The sequence below is a fragment of the Crotalus tigris genome, unplaced genomic scaffold, assembly GCF_016545835.1.
Source record: "Crotalus tigris isolate CLP2741 ecotype Arizona unplaced genomic scaffold, ASM1654583v1 scf7180000023617.9722795, whole genome shotgun sequence".
Lineage (NCBI taxonomy): Eukaryota > Metazoa > Chordata > Lepidosauria > Squamata > Viperidae > Crotalus > Crotalus tigris.
In genome coordinates, this window is record NW_024100081.1 from 7,811,951 (window position 1) to 7,834,873 (window position 22,923).

At 41.6% G+C, this 22,923-nt stretch overlaps 1 protein-coding gene across 1 annotated transcript in view; it reads left to right on the top strand.

The window, feature by feature from the left end:
* Positions 1-509: 509 nt before the first annotated feature.
* The window catches only part of DMBX1 (diencephalon/mesencephalon homeobox 1), a 39,202-nt gene continuing 16,788 nt past the window's right edge, over positions 510-22,923 (top strand). The window contains exons 1-2 of the mRNA XM_039319988.1: positions 510-798; positions 1,345-1,469. The gene's annotated coding sequence lies outside the window, so the exon portion shown is untranslated. The remainder of the gene's footprint in view (positions 799-1,344; positions 1,470-22,923) is intronic.

A 22,923-nucleotide genomic window follows, 5' to 3' on the forward strand; every position in this document is an offset into this window, starting at 1 on the left:
ACTTTGGCCTCCTCAGAAAGGAAACACGTCATAAAACCGTGCGAATATTCGAAGTTCAGGACTAAGTCCGGGCAGAGTTCCTCTACATTCGCGTAAGGGAGTCCGAAGAGTCTGCGGCGTTCCGCTGTGATCTTTTCCGGCCCCTCGTTGATCGGCCTTATCAGCCTTATGACTCCAAGCAAACACGAGGCGCCGCGGACGGAATAGTCTATCTGTTGCCCCCTTTGGCTCTCTTCGGGCGTGGATCCATTACTCATTAAAGCACTAATGCGACCCCTTCTCTTTTTTTCCACGGCTTCCAATTCGACCCCGTCAGCCTGGCTGGCTATTATGATCGGCCAGAGATTCAATTAGACTTTTACACCTGACTAGCCTTGGAATAAAGGACTGGAGCGAGCGGGAGAAGCGCTTAAATTGCTATTAGGAGGGAAAGCGGGAGGGAGGGGGGAGGAGGAGGGAGGGAGGGAGGGAGCGAGGGAGGGAGACTTGGCGGCCCGGGGAGGGGGCGATCAGCAAAGCCTCTCTTTTGATTGACGTGGGGAAGAGCCATTCAACATCTTGCAGGGGAGCTGCCAGGTCTATGTGAAGGCGCCTTTTAAAAATCCTTCCTGAATCCGCCTCCTCCAGTAGATGGCAGCTTTGCAAGATTGGGAGCCCGGCAGGAGGAGACTTGGAGTAAAGCGAGCGCGCTCGAGTCCCGTGCTGGGCGTTTCGCACGGCTCCCGAGCGAGAGGCTGCCTCCCTCAAGGCCGGCGGCGGCTGCAATCAACCCCCGAGACAGGAGCGTCCTCTCGAAAGGTAGGGCCGTGGTCCCCGGCTTGCCCCTCCCTCTGCTTGGCCGAAAAGCCTCCCGGCGTTCGAAACTTTGCCCCGGGCCTTCGCTTCTCTCCTTTAGGAGGCGCGCGCGCCTATCCAGGCCGGGCTCGAGCGGTTTTCCGCCTGGCGAGGGTGAGGAGGAGGAGGAGGAGTACGAGGCGAGGATGGCGCTGCGGCTTCTCTGTCGGGGACCAAATCCTGAAAGGATCCGGGGGACAAACTTTTCCGCGGGGCGGTCCTCAGTCCGGGCTCCCTCGTGGAGATCGCCGCCAGCCCTTGCGCGGAGGCAGTTCCTTTCCCTTTGAACGAGCCTGCCCCGGCTTGACTTCATTTGGAACAGATTAGGCCGTCCCATAACTATTTCCCCCCCCCCACCCATCTTTTCTTATCCGTTCCCCTTTTTCTCTTAGGTAAAGAGAGATAAATTCTCTTGCCTCGTTTTTCAAATGTAACGTTGAGCAGACGGTTAGAGGAAATGCATTTAGGCGCACAGATTCGTTTGGTTAAAAGCTGCTTTTTTTCCCCTAGCGAGGCGGCGGCGAATGTCCCACGAATGGTTTTAATACTCAGCTTCGAGTCTTCAAACTTGTCAAACGTCCCGGCTACCCTTTGAATTCTTTTCCACGCACCCCGTAGGGGGGAAAGTGAAAGAGGTCAGACTTTCTTCCGTTTTCCTTGTTTTATTATTGACTTGTGGGGCGCACCCCCCTTTCTCTTTCCTGACTTGTGGGGCGCACCACCCTCTCTCTTTCCTTCCTTCCTTCCTTCCTTCCTTCCTTCCTTCCTTCCTTCCTTCCTTCCTTCCTTCCTTCCTTCCTTCCTTCCTTACCTACTTACTTACTTTTCACTCCGGCTCCTTTTCCGGCGCCCCGTTCATTTGCCAAAGGGCGCAGTTAAGAGTTCAGCGCTTCCATTTGTGGACTACCCCATTTCATCCCTATTTACCTAACGATGTTTTAATAAGCCAAACAGCCGAGGGAGGCTCCGAGAGACAGACTTGGAGGCGGAGGGAAGCGGAGCCGGAGGCGAAGAGATTAAGTCAAGAGAAAGAAGGCTGGAAGGCGAATATTTCGCTAGCAGCAGTATGCAAGTGGGGCGGGGGGGGGAAGGAAGGGAGTGAGGATTTTGTTTCTGATCTGGATGAAAATGTTTAAAGAGGATTGAAAACGCCAATGCGTGGAAAACTCTATAGTAAAGCGCGTTTGGACTAGATAGCCTCGAGGGAACCACCCCCACCTGTTTCTAGCACGAATGTAACTCTTGGCGGTAGAGTTCGGGGCGAGTCTCACGAGGCAAGGGTTGAATTCCCTGAGAGTTCAGCCTGTGCAAGCGTTTAATGGGGCTCCACTTTCAAGTAAGTGGGGGGCCAAGTGTTGCAGAACTGCGCAGGGGGCATTTGGCAACATGGATCTTGTTTTATTGTACTTAAGCGTGAGTTTTTCGGGGAGCGGAAATTCGCCCTCCTTAAATTATGCGCGTTTTGTTAGTTCTGCCCTAGGAGCTTCACCCTCTCTCCTGCCCGCAGCTCCTCTTTAGCCCTTACCCCGACCACATCAGGACAAATTTACGAGGCGACAGGACACGCATTGTGACCTGGGGTTGGCAAATTGGCGGCTGACCAATACAATCCTGGTTGCGCTTCCGTTACGCTGCGAATCCGGACTGTGATCCGCCGGCGTATTTTCGAGTCAGAGACTGCATGCATCTCGGCCACAGCCTCTCCCGGGGCCATTGGGTAGTGGAGGGACCAGGGTAGGAGAAAGAGGAGCGTGCGCGCGCGTGGAGGGCGCGCCTCAATTCATTCCAAGCTACCAAGACTTGTTTGGCCAAAGGATATTCTTCCTCACCCCCAAGTTCCGGATACTTAAAAACAGAAAGTCGTATGGTGTAGATTCGAAGTCCGGGAATAGGTATGGGGTATTAAATCTCATTCTGTTAGAGCAAGGCAAACGAATATTTGCGAGTATGGACAGGAGAGTTTCAGAACAGGAAACAAAGTTTTATTTCCTATTTTGCATTCATTTATACTGCCTATGGCGTCGTAAGATCCCCTTGTCATTACAAGAAATTCTGCCTCTCCAATTACTTGAAAGTTAATCCTGTTGTTGAAGATGGACCTAACTGCCAAGTAACAACATACACACACACATACCTGCCACCAGTAATCGCGTCCAACACAATGTTTGATTTAGCCTACAATCCCAAACGTTGAGGAAGATGGGGAACAAATTTTCCAAATAAAAAGTGTAACCTTGCACAGTTGCTGCGGTTGCTCAGGCCTTTTAAAAATTATTTATCTTTCTGTTAAGTTAATAGAGCAAACAAAATGAGTTATTGAAGAAAAGGAAGAGGTGGGAGGGGAACAGGCTCTGTTTATTTTCAGTAGGGACTTAACAATTCTTAGTCCATCTTTTTCCCCTGTTCCCGAAAATTTAAAGTAATGCTTGCTGAAGGAAGGACAAAAACCTGTATAAAATGTGCAAAATAACTCTTAGAAGGTGACGTACAGGAAAAGTTGACTAACGAATTTCAGATGTCAAAGCATTCGTCGCTCACATCTCAGTCATTTTAACGGAATTATTATACATAGCACCGATTGATGGATTTTTAAAAAAAGGTTTTTTTCTTTTTTTTTTAAAAAAAAACTTTATTTGGAAGCTAAATTGACGAAAGTGAAATTGTAGAACATGAGATTAGAGCCAGCTAGTAAGCTTTATATATTTGTGTGTTTTTTTTTTTTTGCTTGCAATCCTATAAGGTGAAGCCTTATCAATTTATTGGGTGAAAAGAAGAGAAGCCAAATGAGTTGATAGCCGAGCAATAACCTTTCTTATCAAATGACATCTAGAATTGCTTTTTAGCAAAAAAAAAAAAAAAAAAAAGTATTCACAATTCCTCCGCGTGACATTACGAAACTTATCTCCTGCCTTATGCTTTCAAAGCATGGTGGGTGGGAATATTTTTTCCCCCACTCACAGCGAAGTGCACATTAGCCCACACGACCCCTCCTGCCAAGAAAGGAATTCCATCTACCAGTCCGATGCCTTGGACCCGCAGAGGGCCGGCCAGAAAGACCTAGCGCCAGGCAATTCTCTTCTGCCTTGGGTTTTTTTTGTTTTGTTTTTTTTTTGAAAGACCCTGCCTTGGAGAACTGGAAAGTTTGCAGATCTTTTTGGTTCGTGCGGGTACAAATAGCTCCAACTGTTCGGGTTGGATCCCAATGAAGAATTTCATTTTCGGCCCACTGGCGCTTTCCTCCCTCCCCCCCCCATTCCCATCGCATAAGCCTGGGACGAAACTTCAACGCGAAGTCTCGGCCGGAATTTCCCGACTTTAGATGAGGCGAGTCCCTCGGATTTCGACGAAACTTGTTCCGCAACGAACCTCTGTCCAAACTGCTGTCTGCTTTGGAATCAGGGCTTGCTGCCGGATCGAAGGAGGAGCAAATTGCTCCCGAAAAGGCCAGCCCTTGCATTTGGCTTCCCTCCTTAGGAACGCCTGAGCCAATCAAACGGCAGCTTAATTGCCGAAGTTTGACTTGTGTTTCCTACGCCGGGCATCTCCGTCGGTCCTCCGGCTCCAGGAGAAAGGGAGTCTGGATCAGCGGAGCCCAAATCTCGGGGGTAAAGTGCTGGGATCCCGGCCTCTGAGGTGGTGTCCTCATCCCACTCCCACTTTCACGCGCGCGCACTGCCCGGGTAAGAACCTAGAAAAGAAATCGGCCCGCTTCTGCACCTTGGACGGAGCGCGGAAATGTTCGCTTCTCAAACCGCTGTTGGTCGGAGGAAAGATTTAGGGGATTCCAGCGGAGTCTTACTAGAGATTCCGTTGAGAAGAGGGGGCGAAGTAATAGGTTGGGGGAATACAAAACAGGATCGCGCAGTACCTGTCTGCAGGAGTATTTGCGGCGTCTGCACTAAACTGTCACTCAGCAAAGAATGCGACCTGGTCCATTTGCCACTGCGGCGCGAGTTCCTCTTCCTATCCCTGCCCGCTTCCAAGTCTTATCTCCAACCTTGTAACTCTTGCTGCTTTTCTCACTCCCGTTGGGTAACCCCGTGTTATTTTGGGAGAAGGGAGCATATTTTTGGTCCCTACTTTAACCCCGGATTAAAAAAAAAAAAAACCACCTGCGGTACCAACCCAATACACAACAATCAAAATTGCTTTCCCACACTGAAGTGAACTGTGCCTTAAAGCTGCTTAACAGCTGCAGGGGACCACCTGAAGGGCTGGAGGGTGCCACTTCAAAGGTCTTACTACCTGTTTGCTGGCCCAGATTGCCAGTTGTTAGACAGTTCTTACCCAATGGGCAATGCTATCTATGCACGTTTCCTTCCTAGAGATTTCTGACTTCTTGTACCGCCATTCCTATGCAAACTGTAGTCTCCACACAGCCACGGTTCCATAAAAAGCTGACTGCTACCTTCAGTCCAGACAGACGTTGTGAACATGTCCATGTTCTCAGCAACATAAAGAAATAATTCCTCATTATGTTCTTCCAGCATGGGGTTTTTTTTCCGACTATTTGGGATTTCTTCGTGGTCTCCCGTCCAGATATAATCCAGGCCTAATCCTACTTGCTTAGCTTTGCAAAGTCAGCCAAGGTCGCCTTTGCTATTACTTTGCCTCCCTTCTCCGGAGTCAGTCCGACCAGAGTCGTCGGAAACGACTTTTAGTCAGAACCCGGCAGCCCGACTCGACCTGAGAAGAGAACGGAGAGCGAGATACTTTTTGTACAAGGGGAAAATGAAGACCTCACAAATCCTGCCCTCAGCAAACCTATACACGCACGGCAGGCTTTGTCATTTCAATCCAAGGGCAACTCTTTGGGGCCTAAAATATGTCTCAGTTCCGACCCTCTCATTCTGAAGTTTTCTTTATTTATTTTTAAAGTCCTCAGAGAGACATTTATTTGGTTAGTTAGCTAGCAGGACTTCGTGTTGGCCGGTTACTTCGGACCCATCCCGCTCCGTGGATAAGGACGCCCCGAACGCGCTCTTCCAGCCTTGTTTCCTTGCGCAGGACAAGCTGCGAAGCGAAGCGCCGCTGCCGCCTTTCCGTTCCATTTGGTTGATTCTTCAAATTTCTTATGTAAATGACAGTAATAAATATCTAATCATGTCCCGCAGCGATATACGGCTTTCTGAGCCGCCCTCATTAATGAGACATCAAGCAAAGGGTGGAGGCGGGGAGAGAATCAGACACACAGAAACACACACACACACACACACACACACACACACACACACACACACACACACACACACACGCTCAGTAGGATAGAGAAAAGGGCTTGTAGAACCCCACAGTGGCAAGCGATTCCGAAGGGGAGGGGGATAGAGATCCGCGCACGCGTTTGCCTTTCGAGAATACAGTAGTTAAGTCAAGCGTCCGCCGGCTCTGGTGATTTCTTAGACCAGGGGTAGTCAACCTTGGCTCTTTTATGACTCGTGGACTTCAACTCCCAGAATTCCCGAGCCAGCAGAGCTGGCTCGGGAATTCTGGGAGTTGAAGTCCACGAGTCATAGAAGAGCCAAGGTTGACTACCCCTGTCTTAGACACATCCCAGTAGTGATCTTGGCAACCAACAGTAGGAAAGTCGCTTTCAAACGCCTTCCTGAGGGACACTGTTCAACTTCGCTGCCGTTCTCCTGTTTTAAGTACCAATAAGCTCAACCCACCTCAGTCTAGTACTGTACCTGCGAGTTTCGGAGAAGGTGTTTCTAAACCGTTTTAGACGGGCCTAAGCCACTTAGAAAGGGCTGTATAGCACCGCGAAGCGGTATATAAGTGCTAAGTGCTATTGCTGCGGGCCCTGGTCTAAGCACGTACGTGTGTGTGTGTGTGTGTGTGTGTGTGTGTGTGTGTGTGTGTGTGTGTGTGTTGGGAATAAAAATGGATTTGGGAGGTTCCACAGGCGCGGAGCGTTTGCCTGTCCCGATTTCAACAGAGTGCGAAGGATGGAGAGAAAGCGGAGCTCTTGAGTCCCGCTGGTTCCGTTGGCAGAGGAATTTTTCCCGGCGGATTCTATTCCTTTCACTTTCATCCAGAGACTCTCGTGAAAGCGGTCGCCAAGTTTACCAGGTGCAGAGCACAGAGCGCGGACTGCTCCAAAAAAAAAAAGGGGGGGTATCTTTTTGCTCAAAGGTTGTTTGATAGTTTTGTTTTGTTTTGTTTTGTTTTTTTACAAAGCACTTCGGGCGCTATCAGTCGCTAGTGTGCAAGGTGCAGCGAAGGAAGGAAGACTAAGTTATGCCTGTAACCCTCTCCTCCTTGTCAAACAACGCAAGCTGTGGACTTTGTCAGAAGTCTTATCCAGCTCCCTCCCCCCCCCACCACCCCACCGTCGGAAAAGACCGAGGGATGGGCAGGATCTTTATCGCCAAAATAGGCTACTAAGAAGTTAGAAAGGGAGGGGGGAGGACGCGTCGAAGAATCAAAAACTGAAATGAAAGAAGAGGGAGGAGGGGATTGGCAAGAAAGCAGTAAGTAAGATCCAAATGAAGATAAAGAGTCAATGAAATGGAACCCGCAACACCACGAAGAAGTAAGAAATACAGAGAACTGGGCGTTTTAGGGATCCAGTGATGGGCAAAACCTTGGTTTTGAACCAGGGGAGAGAGAGTTGTCATGGGAGAATTTTCTATTTCTTCTCAACAAAACTCACATGTGTCCATCAGCAGCTTGGCTCCAGAACAATACATTGTCAGCTCCCTCCCTCCCTCCCTCCCTCCCTCTCTCTCTCTCTCTCTCTGTGTGTGTGTGTGTGTGTGTGTGTGTGTGGACTAAGTCTGAAATTAAAGCATATGAGTTTGATATTGTTTTCTTAAAACTAAACAAATGGAGTGATCACATTCTCTCCAAACGCATCAGTCATGCTACATTAAACAGCAGAGAGCTAATTATCCCAATTAGGAGGCTGATTTATAATTAATGGCTTGGACCAAGTGATAATTGGATGTTAATGGATAACAGTTTTGTCTGGAAGTAACCCCCACGCTTCCCCAAAGGCAATGAAAGTGCAAGGGGGGGGGGATCATAAAGAAAATAAAGGAAAGTGTTTCCGGTTGCTTTGGACAGTCTTCAAGGAAATTTAACAGGCAAGAATAAAACACTAGAAATGGATAGTTTCTATACAATGCTAGAACTGGAAGGAACTAGACATGTCCAATTTAACATATTTTCCAGTTACATCTGTTATTCCCCCCCATATATAAACCAATGCAATCCTGAACACACTTGTGACCCACTTATATTTGAACTTCCCCAGCAGTCTTTCATAAAAAAATTATTTTGACAGAGCAAAACTAAAACTACTTAAATACTCTAATAAGACTATACAGTATATGAGCAGTATTAAAACTCAGCCACCCAGTTCCCCAGATTAAAAGTTTAATATATCCAAACAATACCTGGAGTGTACTTTGAAGTAGACACATGGAGATCACTGAAACTCACTAAATTATTTTCAGATCCGACTTTACCTACCTACTCTTTTTTGGTCAATGCATGATTGGATTCCATAGACTTGTTCCAGACTTTGAAATTTAGAATGTTTTATTTATTTTTTCTGAAAGGGGAAAGATAAGACAATTCCCTCAGTATAGGGAGGAGTAAGGACAAATGAAAACAGGTACTTTATATCTGCATGGTGCAATATAATCCTTTTGAAATATGATCTTAAGGGGTGAGGTATCCTAATGTGGCCACTTCATAGAATCGTAGGATATATGGGTTGGGAGGGACTATGGAGATCATCAATCCCAACCCTATGGACAGAACAGGAACCCACTACTACAATACCCCTAACAGATGGCATCTGAATCCACTTCTGAGATAATCTGTTCCGTTTTTGTACAATTTGTACCATTGGAAGGCATTTTCTCTTATGATATCCAACCAAAATCTGGTTTCTTGTAAATTCAGGACTTCTTATCTGGATCAACACTGAATAATTCTGCCCCATTTTCTACACAACATTCTTTTAGATATTTGAAGATACCTATTACTGAGGGCTTCCTAAGCAGCAATTTCTTTTAATAGTTGCAGGAAAATAATTGTATAACTTCTGAAAGTGTCCATTCTCATTGTGCATGGAAAAATATAGAAGAGTACTTACAGTCATGGATGGTGCTTGCTTTTTTTGCTTTTATAGAGCCAGCGAATCCTAGTAATTAAAGGGTTGGACTGGGGGTGGGTGGGGAGATCCAAGTTCAAATCTATCCTCTGTCATGGAAACCTTCTCTCTCTCAGCCCAACTCAGCAGGCAAAAGTATTGTTCATGGGGATAATATGGAGAGAGATCCCCAGGTGTCAAGCACCTTGCAGGAAATAAACCTAACAAATATTTATATCCTTCCCAACTCCTTATTAACTCCTTAACTCCTTATTTCTCACCAGAATATCTTATCTCCATGAGGCCTTTCACTTTAAGATCCTGAACTTCACTTAACAGGAGCTTTTATTAAAGCATAACCATGCTGGCAGTCTCACCACAAATGCGCCTTACCGCTAATGGATGCCTGCTGGTGCCTCAGATCCTATGCTCCAACTATCAGAGGACAGAGGCCTCTCTGTTCCGTATGCATCTATGGTACCTGTCACAGCATAAGGCCTATTAGCTGTGCCCTTAAGGGACAATAATAAAGGCTACCCAGAAGGCTCCTTTTAGGTCAGGAGAAGTGGACATTGGCAGGAGAAGCCAGGAATATTTTTATTTTTAACACAGCATTGGTCTCTGTTGCCTGTGGATAACTGTAATGGGTTTTGTCCCTAGAGTCATCAATCTCTCCTAAACACCAGACACATCATAACAAAAGCTAGAGAAAAACATTCTGTAGTGTCCAAGCCAAATGAAGACTTCTGGCTATTACAGGCAGACTCTTTTGTATGAGGGTCAGGATCAAATTGATCAAACCCAAACAAGCCAATCCATCTGCATGGATGCTGCTGGCTGCTGGAGCAAACTTTGTGATGAATGGCCTGAAGTTAAGAATCCAAAAAGCTGCGCTAAGATACCCAAACACAACAGGCAACGCTTTAGCCATTCATCACTTATTTAACAGTTCTCTGGGCTGCTGCTTAGAGCAGGATTTGCAAGCCAGTGACTTTTCTTTTGAAAAAATGTATATAAAAAGGTACAAGTGCACAGCAACCAACATGTTATTAATGATATATGCTTTCCTATAACAAAATGATGGTAGATTTCAACTGGTTAAAAAAAAATTCTTGAGATTTTAGAATCTGAGATCTCCTCAATCCATACTTTAATGTTTTTGGCTTTCATGCTTCTAGTGTTAATAACAAGAAATATTGAAAATAATTGAAACATTTAGTTGTCAGTATGCTGTGGTAGAATTAACATGGGGTTGCTAATCCTGAGTGATCTCAGAAAGATAAGCAGCATTGAATGTAGTTGGTACTTGAAACACCAGGAAAAACCAGTGCTGTGGCCTTTTATAAGGATGTTCACAGAATATGGTCAAAAAAGTTAAAATGGCAGCCATAGTACTATAATAGAATCTATCTCTGGTTTTCAGGTACATAGCTTACATACAAAAACCAGACAATGCTTTGATCACACCGGCATTGCCACTATCTTGATTTTTTTTTTAACCACACTCTGCAGATATCCCTGCTAGCTAAGACTGGGAAGTAAAATGAAAAAACAAACAAACAAGAAAACTACATAAATATCTCAGGTGGATTTGACTAGAAGGAGATATCATCTTTATTTTCCCTTGCAGTAAATGCTTAGAAGTGCAAATGTCCAGATTTCTGTTAAAACACCCAAACATCTTAAAATATTGTTCTTTAATAATCTGGTCCTCAACTTCATTTCCTGAAACCTCTGCACTTTAGCTGAAGCCATTGGAGTTACCATCCCACCCTTAAAAGTATGTAGCAATAACATCCTCATTGTAATTTATCAAATCAGTATGTTTTTCTTTCTGGATATTGCTATGGAGAGAGCTTGTTTGGTCTAGTCACTAGTGGTTAAGGTATCAAGCCAGAAACGGGGAGATTGTGAGTTCTAGTCCTGGCTTAGGACAACTGGGTGACCTTGGACTGGTCATTTTCTCCCAATCCTTGAGAGAGTCAATGACAAATCAGTTCCAGAAAATCTTGCAAAGAAACTGCAGGGACAAATCCAGGCAATCACCAGGAATAAAAAAAAAAACTGACTTGAAGACACGGAAAAGTAAAAATATTCCTAAATATGGAGAGAGTGTTCCATTTTAATATACCAACAGGTTACTGCACCTCAACTGCTAAAAATGCTCTAAATGAGGGTGATTTTTGCCCATTCAATATATGGTAGAAGGAAGTATGTTATTAGGATATTACTCTGCTTCTCTTTGGAAAAAGAACAGTATCCTGTTTACTACTCAGACTGCAAACCTTAAATCTCTCTGATAATAATGGAATTTACTTGCAAGAAACTAGGATTAAGATGGTGGTACCCATATTCATTTTAATCCAAGAAATTGGACCTAATCCATATTTTGAATCAGTATATATGAAAAGCAGAGCCTTTTATTTATTATTTTTAAATGCAAAGTAATAATACTAATTCCATCCATATAGACCATCTCCTTAACAGATCCTAAGATAGTAGGCTTATAGTAATGCACAGCTGAGTGTTTAATCACATAGGTGAGGACAGGAACAATCTGATTCACCCAAATAAAAGGAGGTGGTTGGGGGCAAATAAAAGTTAAGTAAAAAAAAACGAAGGAAAACAGTCACTTTAAACCTGAGGAGTGCAAAATTATTGCCCGAGTAAACAAGCCTCTACTGGCAGAGTAGATTATCCTTTTCATCTGAAATGTCTGCATTACTGACATGACCATTGTGCCTAAATATAAAGGAAAACATGCCATTTGATTCTATGTAATACTCATAACAGATAAATCCTGCTATAGCCGATTTTTTCCAGTTTTCAAAATCCTTTGCTGCTAAGAATTACCTTTCTTCCATATTTGCTAGGTGTGAATTCCTCTATTTGAGGATAACGATTTCTGGACCAGTTTACATTCTGACTTTAAATAATTGGGGTGTCAGCCAGAGCTAGGCATCTTTCCAATAGACCCCTTAATTTTGGTGACACACTTCTAACTAGAACAAAGTTTGAATCCAGTCCTTGAGGTCATCACTCTTGTAAATAGTGTTCAAATCTCACTTAATTTTTACTTTTATGTTACTGTACTACACATTTTCTTTGACCTCTTACACTTGATAATTATAGGCAGGTATTCATAAAAGACAGTGGTTTATTTCTTGAAACCTCTTTCATGGTACTTTTACAGAGCAGGTTTTATGAAATGACAGATTATATGCTAACTAAAGGGGCAAATATTCTCTGCTAATTGGGCATTCCTTATATTTCTTTGAAACAAATCAAGGCATTCAACAGAAGAAATAAGCATAATGATTTTACATAAATTGTTATAATTGAGAGGCCAGACAGAAACCGACATAAGAATAAAAAGTGAAATAAACAGTCACAATGTCATGTGTGCTTTTTAATTTTCTTTTTAATATCCTTGTGCTATAAGTCAAGTTTGAATAACCACATTCAAATTTGCACAAAAGCAGCTGAATTAACAAAGCACACGAAGTTCTATCTAGAGATTCAGTATAGAAAATCTGTTGCCTGTTCTCCTTTTTGTATACATGAGAGATTTCATGCTTGTACAACAGTTTCGCTATTCATAACTGCTAACAAAAGTAATTTCTTGTGTTTTTCAAGGAATATGCCAAACTTCGTGGAGGTTTCTAGGTATGTTACAGAAAACTTTCAGTTTGTGTTGGCCATCAGTAATATTGCAACACATGGGCTGTGAACCTTCTCCAAATTGTCACCTACCACATTCCTATAATTCCTAGTGGTGTGTATGGATATTTGGAGTGTGCCAATTTGAGGAAAATTAATATAGAACATGTGTTGTGTTGCATTGCTCAGCACCTTGATTTTTGAAAAAAAAAATAGTTTAAATCCAAGGAAACTCTATTGCCTACAGAAGGCAAGAACAAGTTCACTTTCGATGAGTATATGTAAAGCTCCATATGGACACTTAGAATTCATAACTAAAGAGACACCATGTGTGCTGAAATTGTTGAATCAACATAAAAGTGCACAGTAGCTTCTGGAATGGACACAGGAGCTGCATCCCCTTTTAGCACCATGTAAAATGTTTTATTTATCTAAAATCTTGCTTGCATTTCTAGTGAAATGTATCTTGTTCATCTTGATTCTTTGGAACTCCATGTCATTGTTACAAATTTATGCAGCAATGAGATCGCAATTAGTGGTCAGACTAATAGCAATATGGGGAACTATTTGCAGAAGGATGTAGGTAGGACAGAACTGAACCATCTGTCCAGCAACTAATGCTCTGTCGAGATTTCAATTAATCAAAGTTTATATGGATTTAATTGCATATTTATTTTATCTAATATTTACTCAGGCTTTATTTTCTAGCTAGGAATATAAAAGTCTTTGCATTAGTACCTAAAAGGAGAAAAATAAGCCCAAACCGAGAGATTCAATTTCTAGACTACTGGTGCTGTTTTACTTTTCTTGAGAAGATTCCTGGAAAATAGCCTCTGAATATGACCATGGAAGACTTCCAATTGACATGAGAATGGGGTTGCCTTTTAATGGTGCCATTAATGGTGTAAATACAGTTCACAGAATTCCAATGACTATGCCAGTGATGGTGAACCTTTTAGAGACTGAGTGCCCAAAACTGCCCCCGCCCCCACCTCCCCACCTCCGCTGCCCCTGCCTTGCCCACTCCACTCCTGCTCCACGCTCTGCCCACCTGCAGGGCCACCCACCGCCTCCACGGCCCACCACAGATCGCCCAGGCAGCCCAGCAGCGCCATGGCAGCCACACCCTCTGCCTGTGCGCCGCAGCATCATCTGCACTTGACAGGGTGAAAGAGCAGAGTCTCGTCCCTGCTGCCCAGCTGCCATGTCCTTGGCTGCGCTACTATGCAAAGGCCGTGCATAGGGGGCAACTCTCCGGGGGGGGGCTGCTGATGAGGGGACTACAAGGGGAGATGGGGCTGGGGCAACAGTGTGCAGGCCCACAGAGAGGACTCTGCCACCTCTGGCACACATGCCATAGGTTCGCCACCACTGGACCATGCTATCTGGGTGCAATGAAGTTTGTAACCTCAACTCTCTGCAAAACTCTTGAAGATACTGGATGGAAGACAGCTGAAACAGGCATTCATTTCACATACCCTGGTCTGAAAGAGGATATATAGAAAAAGTAGTAGTTTAGCCTCTTGCTTTTATAGTCCATAATAAAGCTACATGCCTTAAACATCCTATGGTGTTTCATTCTACTGGGGCTATTATAGGAATTCGCACACAAACCAATCCAAAGCCTTAATAAGTTGGGGGAGCTGATTACCCATATTTCCAGATTATAGCCCATGTTTTAAGATAGTGAAGACACTGACTTCAATGAAGATCTAAAAATTGTTTCATCTTCTTGATATTCTGTGTGTGCATGTGGAGGGACTTTCTGTAACATAATTTTTATGCCAGAAAGGAGTAGAAGAAGAGAATGCTTATGCATGTGTGTATGTAGCCTACTGCCATGGTCTAGACTTGGCTACCCATTCTGAAAACCTATCAAAAGGAGTGGGGCATCAATTTGTGATAGGAAGTCATGTGAATTGGTTTAAATGTTCTTTGGATTATAGCTAATTTTCCTTGAAGTGCATGAAGCAGTAAAAAAAAAAAAATAGACGCCTCCAAAACTTGAGAATGTGCTACAGGTTGTACCAGGCAAAAATGCAATTCTCTCCCACATTCTCCATGTTACACATCCACATCTACAAATGCAAGTCCATATATGTACATGGAGACACAGAGTACAAGTAGTCCTTGACTTACAACAATTCATTTAGTGATTTTTTTGAAGTTACAATGGTACTGGAAAAACAGTGACTTATAAGCATTTTTCACACTTATGACCACTGCAGCATCTCCATGGTCATGTGATCAAAATTCAGACGTTTGGCAACTGATTCCTATTTATGACCGTTGCAGTTTCCTGGGATTGTGATTGTTTTTTGCGATCTTCACTTAACAACCTTGCTACTAACTTAACAACTGCAGTGATTCACTTAACAACTGTGGCAAGAAAGGTCATAAAATGGGGCAAAACTCACTTAACAAATGTCTCACTTAGCAACATAAATTTTGGGCTCAATTGTGGTCATAAGTTGAGGACTACCTGTACAACCTTGTCCATGTGTTTGGAAGTCAGACCTGTTGTATCAAAATAAATACTTAGAGGGTTACAACCTCAGTATTAAGGTGACCATTTCTTCCTTCCAACTTTCTGAGAATACACACACACACACACACACACACACACACACAATTTCAAATGTTAATCTGGTTTTAATGCTTTTGGGGTGTTAGAAATTTATGGAATTAAAACCCCAAATGCAACATAATATTCCCCATCCATCCTACTAATGACAGCTATCCTACTAAATGTATTTAGCTGCAAATTACCTTTGTTACTGGTACCACTTCTTTTTATGAAAATCTTTCCTTTGCCAAAGAAGCCAAAAATAAAGAATTGTAGAATGAGTTGATATTGCATTGTAATTTTAAAGGTAGTGAAAGGGGAGGTTATGAAACACATGAAGAGCAATAACACCAACTCTATGGTACTGGATTAACTTTATGCTAATTATACTTAAATATAGGAATCATTTTGTTTTTCTCCCTGGCTGCACTCATTGGTTTATCCTGTTTGTCTCTCAGATTTTGGAGAATGGCTCCCGGCACAGCATTCAGAGGTCAGGTGGGACATTCTGTTCTGCCTACTTTCGTCTCTGTTTTACTCTGATTCTTTTGCTATGGATCACTTTCTCTAATTCTCTTCTTTTCCCATCGGTCATGTTACACATTGATGAAACCTTTCTCTTTGTCACACATTGTCAGAAAGGATTGGCTACAAACAACAGGGGCTGTAATCCAGCACATCTACAAAGTAGTAGGGCATTGTTGACCTGGAAGTTATTATGCATGTCTTAAAAAAGACAAAGAAGGGCTCACACTTCCTTTGTTGTTGCGCAACCCCATCCTCTACCTCTTTGTACCCAGGGACTGCGCACACTTGATCTTTGACAGGAAAGCACCTTGACCCAAGGCTGCAATTACATCCACTTTTACCTGTGTAAGTGGAAAGGAATAAATAGAAAGATACCCACTGGAATTTACTTCAAAAGTGAAAACATACGGAATTCTAATATAAGGTTATTGCTCTACATCAGTGTTTCCCAAACTTGACAATTTTAAGGCATGAGGACTTCAACTCCCAGAATTCCACAGCCAGCGTTGCTGACTGTGGAATTCTGGGAGTTGAAGTCCTCATGCCTTAAAATTGTCAAGTTTGGGAAACACTGCCATCAATAAGCAAATCTGACAGAGTTGAGCAGGATTACCTCTGAATAGATATTCATAAAGATTTCTCATAGAATATAGATGCCAAAGAAACCAGAGGTGGTGATTCTAACAGGAAATCTTATGGGTTTGGCCATTCACAATGGCCAAGGCAAGAATGTTGAAAATGTAGTCAACACATTTGACTTGAAAAATTGACACTTTGGTAGAAGCACAGGAGCAGTCCATTCTGGGTTCCTCAGAAATGGTCAGAATGTAGAGTTATGCAAACTGAACTATGAGACACAAAAGGAATTCTTCTTTAAAAGAAAATGCAATTATATAATTGAACCCTTCTGAATATCTCAACAATAATTAGCAATAGCACTTAGACTTATATACTGCTCCATAGTGTTTTAAAACACTCTCTGGGCAGTTTGAAATGTCTGCATATTGCCCCCAAGAATCTGGGTCCTTATTTTATTGACTTCTGACGGATGGAAGGCTGAGTCAATCTTGAGCCGATCAAGATCGAACTCCTGGCTGCGGGCAGAGTTAGCCTGCAATACTGCATTCTAACCACTGTGCTACCAGGGCTCTTTTTAAGATAATATATTAAAATAATTGCCATAAATGGGAGAGTATCTATTTATTTGTTGCAGTTTTAAACTGGAAAAAAAAACCTGCTAAAAGTAAAAGATCAAACAATCTTGAATTCTAAGATGCCAAAGTACCTTCAGGACCTCTTTTTCTGTTCAGAAAATGATGTGAATATCCCACATCAGTGAACTTCCTTTTCCTAAGTTAGACACAACATTGACAGCATTCTGGAAGTTGGTTAAGAGGGAATTCGTCTGGTGGGCTCTTTCAGTTTCATGTTTTAAATGTCTTCATGTGAATTTTAGCACGATGCTCCTAATTTAGAGTGAATCTTGTTATTTTTGATGACTGTCTTGTTAAACCATAGACACTTGTTTTACACAGTGGATACTTAATGTTGTATTTTGCCAATAATTTAATGCCTGTGGCGGTACAGAAACTTAATAATTATCTAATATATACTGAAATTTAAAATTATTTAACCAACCTAATGTCTTCTTTATCTCCGCTTCATTGTTCGATATCTTAAAGGGAAATTTTTTGAACCCTGATTTATTGTACATATAGAGTTTGGATGAATCTGAGGGATATCTGTAAATCTTATTTATATCCCTATAAATGTTATAATAGGGAATGTTTCCAGAGATTTCAAATATCCTCTGAGAAACAAAGAACTTACATTAGGGCTCAGAAATCATTTATATTATGGGAATTGTGGAGACTTTAGACCTGAAAAATTTAAGACATCTTGCAGAAATCATTTATTTAGAGCCCTTCCAGATATGTAAGGAACTGTCACTGTATATGTATGGTGACTGATGTCTCTAAGTGGAATGTGTTTTTCACTTACTAACAAAAAGGATAATACAGTGAGAGTAATGTTTATCTTGAATAGCAAGCAAGGATGAAGCAACATTTCTGTTGAAGGCTACAGCATTATCTTAAGGCTTTGGGGGTTCCAATGCTGTAGATTACAGCCAACATGGTGTGTACCTCTCTTTTTGCTCTGTTTCTGGCCCATCCCCACCCCCATTTCTTTTTGCGGTACTTACTTTCTCCATATGCACCCAGCAGGTTGTAACAGGTGAAAGAGATTGTTCTTGTCATAGTTCGGGTACAGTTTGTTCAGTGAAGACTTTTGAAGTTAATCCAAGGGTGACATGAAGTCTTTGTGCTGAAAAACATCCTTCCCTATTGGAGAATGAAAATATCAGGGATTATTGAAGCTCATCAAATTACAGAATTGGTAATTATTCAGGGTTCTCTTTCCCTCCCTCCCTCCCTCCCTCCCTCCCCCCCCCCTCTCTCACACACACAGAACTGCACCTCTTTTGTGGTTCAGATCATTTAATTACTATTAGAATATTAAAGTCAAAGTAGTTACAGGGAAGCATAATTGGTCTATAGAAGCACCGGCAGCAGCATATGTGATAAGATGGCCAGAAATGGAATGTGGTTCCATACTTAAATGATGGCAGGGATTTTCATCAAGGCAGGTAAGATTCATTTATAACAAGGCTGAAATATCTGATAGGGAAGGAAGGAAGGAAGGAAGGAAGGAAGGAAGGAAGGAAGGAAGGAAGGAAGGAAGGAAGGAAGGAAGGAAGGAGGGAGGGATTTTCATCAAGGCAGATAAGAGTCATTTATAACAAGGCTGAAATATCTGATAGGGAAGGAAGGAGGGAGGGAGGGACGAAGGGAGGGAAGGAGAACAGAAGAAAGGAAAGGATGTCATCTTTCTGTCATGTTTTAACTAAATATCCTGCAGGATTATAACTGGACCTGAACACAGGAGAATTGTACCCCTTTATGCTTTTTGTAAATATTTCTGGTGATGAATCTAGGGATGATGCTTTCTCAGCAAATCACAAATCAAACATGTTGATTAGAAGAACAAATTGTATAGGAAGATAATCTGGCATTAGCAGCCTAGAGATAAGATCAGTGAATGGATTGACTTACAGGCTTTTTTTTTATATGTATGTGTGCGTGTATGGGGGGGGGGGAAGGTTAGCTTGGAAATTTGGTGGCTCTGCATAGTGTCTTCCATTCTTCTCTGTGGTCTGCAATTTTAACATCCAGAAATTCCACTAGAATTGTGGGGATATTCTCAGATAACTGCACATGACTGCAATTCTAAAAAAATAGTAGAAAGAACAGCTCCTGTTCTTTTCTCCCATAGACAATCCTCCTATACCACCTCTGTCCCAAACCATTCTGGAAGAACAGAGAACTTTCCTGATCAATGTGGAGGAGATTCTAACAGAAAGATACATTGCTTATTTTTTTTCTTTTGTATTGTGTTAATTGTCTTAAATACAGGATGATCCCATGGATACTGCTGAAATAAGACCCATTCAATTAAGTGATGTTTGTGGTAAGAATTTAGGATTCAGATCAGAGTTGATTTTTTAAATCAGTGTTTCACAACCAAAGTAATGAATACTGGAGATAGAGTGTTGAAAGGGTAATATAGTGAATATAGACCAACGATTATATAAAGTTTGCTTGATCAATGCTAGTTACAAGTATTGAAAGAATTCAGTTGCGTGCTTGTTTTTTCAATATAATTTAGGTCCTTTCTGATATAATCATATAACTCATATAATTCTGACCAACAGTTAGACTACATCTTCCAATTTAACGTAGACAACTTAAAATTATTCAGGAGATCATTGCAACAATTACTAAAGGACAAAAAAAATGCAGTTTGAAAAGTTAAATAAATATGCAGCATATGTTTAACCTGCTGGGATTATTAACATTTTTTAACTATTTAACATTCTGCAAACAGCAAAAGATCAGTATTGTAATGGCTTATACCTATAGGGACAGACAAGCAAGGCAGAAACAATGTGTGTACAATTCAAGAAAGGAAACTTAATATTAAGATTCATTGGAAACAATGGCAAAAGAAAAGAGAGAATGTATTTGGGAGAGGAATTAAATTGACAGGTTTTGATTATTTTGCTTAGTCATTTTCCATAAGAATATCATCTCAACAAATTAGGCTTTTGTGGCTTGGATCTCATATACATTTAGCACTTTAAAGGCCAATGGAAAGGGATTTGAAAATCTGCACTAAAAAGCAGAAGGAATCAGTGAAACATGCCCAGTCAAGTTATTTTCTTTATTGCAAAAATTAGATCTCTTTTATGAATGTGATACTTGTAATCAATGAAATTGAGGGGCAAAGGCATAAAATACACAGTAGGGTTGGTGTCTATTAAAACAGGATGTCATGTGTCTGATTAACGAAACACTTCAAAGAACTTTCATGCATTTTTTTAACCTAAAAAGCCTTTATTAGTGATACAGAGATGTCAGCATGGCATGGTGAATTTCCCTTCCTTTGCACATAACATTCCAGGCATTTCCCCTCCCCTATTTTGGGGTCATGATTCACATCTTCCAATTAACTTGGAGGGCAAAGATTCACTTCCGTTTCTTTTCCCTCCACCCTCTTCTGCTTTGCATTAACTCTAAAAATACCAGACAGTTCTGCATATTGTCAAAACAAGAATATACAGTATTTGCAGCGTTGACATAGAATCATTCAAGACACCAGTTGGGGAATTGTAGGAAGACTAAAATGACTTGCAAGCCTCAAGATTTAGGGCAAATTAAAGAAAAGAATCACATATCATGTATTAGAAAGCTATATTGCATGAATCACTATAAAATTAAGGTTTGTGCTAGTTCAGAGATCTATTTGAATTTTGCTAAATATCTCAAGTATCATTCATTTTTCACTCTGGCATAATTTTTCATTATTAAAAGGGCATCTAAAAATCAGTGTTTAAGAAATCTATTATTTTTTGCCACACATCTTTTTATCATAAATTATTAGGCTTTCTTTTTCTAATCTGAAAAAAAGCTTGTGGAAGGATTTCCCTCTCATATGATGTAATGGAAATATGGAAAGCTAAGCAATAATTCTATAATAATAGTAAGATATTCATGTACACTCCTTGACTGCCAGTTATTTAAAATAACTACAAGGGCATCTACTCTGAATTTCACCTAAATACTCTTCTCCTTTGAAAGCAATTTCGGGAAACATTCTATGTTGTGCAGATTAAAGGAAAACAAGTAGAAAAAAAATAAGAAGAAAGTGTCACCACTAAAATGCTGGAAACAATTGCAACAACATCATCACAGCAAGAGAGATAAAGAAACATCTAATCAATGAATTAGTATGCCCAAGCCTTCAAAAGAATGCTGCTGAAATAAATTCTATGCATCATATCTTCATGAGGCATATCTTCCCTTTTCAAGTTATCACCTCTTACTTGGTCAAGCAGCTTCTTATCTGATCAAAAGCAGAATTTGAGAAAGAGATGCCCAACCCTACAAGTTGCTCACACCGGCAACAACCTTGATGATGAATTCCCAGTTGGCACAAGGGACACGGTTCCTTCCCCAACACACCTTAGATACCCCTTCCCACCATGCCCCTGGACAACTACAGTTCTCTCATGGATCCTCCCCTACACTTTTGCCTACTCTGTCTGCTGAGTGATATGGAGATAAGATGTTCAACATTTAAGGGTCTCTTTCACAATTGCTTAGCTTTTATCTAGTTTGTCTATTCATTTAACAACATTTATTCTCATCTTATCTGGATTTGGACTGTGGAGCCTTTGGTGCTCTATGAGCTTGGTTATTTGCTTGCAGAATTTCATTATCTGACTGGATAACATCATCAATGCTATCATCATCATCATCATCATCATCATCATCTCACTGATCCTCATCAAATATCAATGATAATGATCATCATCTGGATTTATTACTGATGTTTTCCTCTTATTCTCATCTGTAGGAAAACAGATTCAAGACTAGCAGTCATTATTAATGGAGAGGTGAAAGATCAATCCCCCAATGTACCAAGGACAACTTAAGATATGCTCTTTTTCACTGCACAATGTTAATTTATATCATATGCCGCCTAATCAAATGCCCCTGCTTATTCTCCAATTGGCTACAGCATTACCAATGCCCTCCAGCCACCAAACGACATAAAAGATGCATTTGCAGATTTTGAAAATTAAAGCCATCTATACAGCCAGTGGGGAAGATCAGCTTATTTGGTTGCTTAATGAAATATAAAGATTATTTTAACCAATGTAAGCACAATTCGACAGCTTGCAAAACACCACAGCAGCTTGACAAATGGCCTCTACCATTTACAAGAAATTTGCTGCACACTGTCTTTTAAATATTTAATTTATTCTACTTGGCATGTGCAAGGAGGTAAATGAGAAGTTAAATGTGCCTGTGCGCATTTCAGTTTGTCTCCATCTCCCCACAAATGAATGGCTCTAAGAAAACAGTTCTTTATTACATTCATATATGAGTTCTAATCAACAAAGAATTCTCCTTTAGTTTTAGCCAAAGAGCTGTTCAGAGGAGGAACTTCAAAGGGTTAAAATGAACTAGGGAGATGATGGGAGGGAGATTTGATGATGTTACATGCAGTATGGTGTCTCTGTTCCTGGCCTGTTTTTTCAGGGACAAGGCTTGTGCTTCTGCAGGTCTATACACTCACATTTTAAAAGATGGAACTATCTCGGGAATGCTCTCAGTCAGTCCTTTTTTAAAAACACGGATCTATGACCTTTTTTAGACTGAACACCACGCTTCACCTTGGAGTATCACTCCTAAGGCAGATGTCAAAAAGAATGTGGGGCCACTGCAAAAATTAAATTCGGTGTCATTAGATCCAATGATATTAGAAAGTTAGACCCAATGAATAGAAAACAGAGTCAACAAAAAAGTTAATCTGATTATTCCCCTCATCTTAAATATTGTACTTTTATTAGCCACATTTGGGATGGCTCTGTGGAATGCATTCCTGATGTTCAGATGATGTACCCTTGTGTTAAATCATTTATTTCCTAAGTTTAAATGACCCTAAGACACAGGTGTCAAACTCGCCACATCACATGATGTGTCATGACGTATCACAACTTTTTTTTTTGCATTGCGGGTGCATGAGGCTGCAGGCTGGCAGTTTGACACCCTGCCTTAAGGAGAAGGATTCAATCTCCTCATTAAAACAGTCATCATCTGCTCATGTA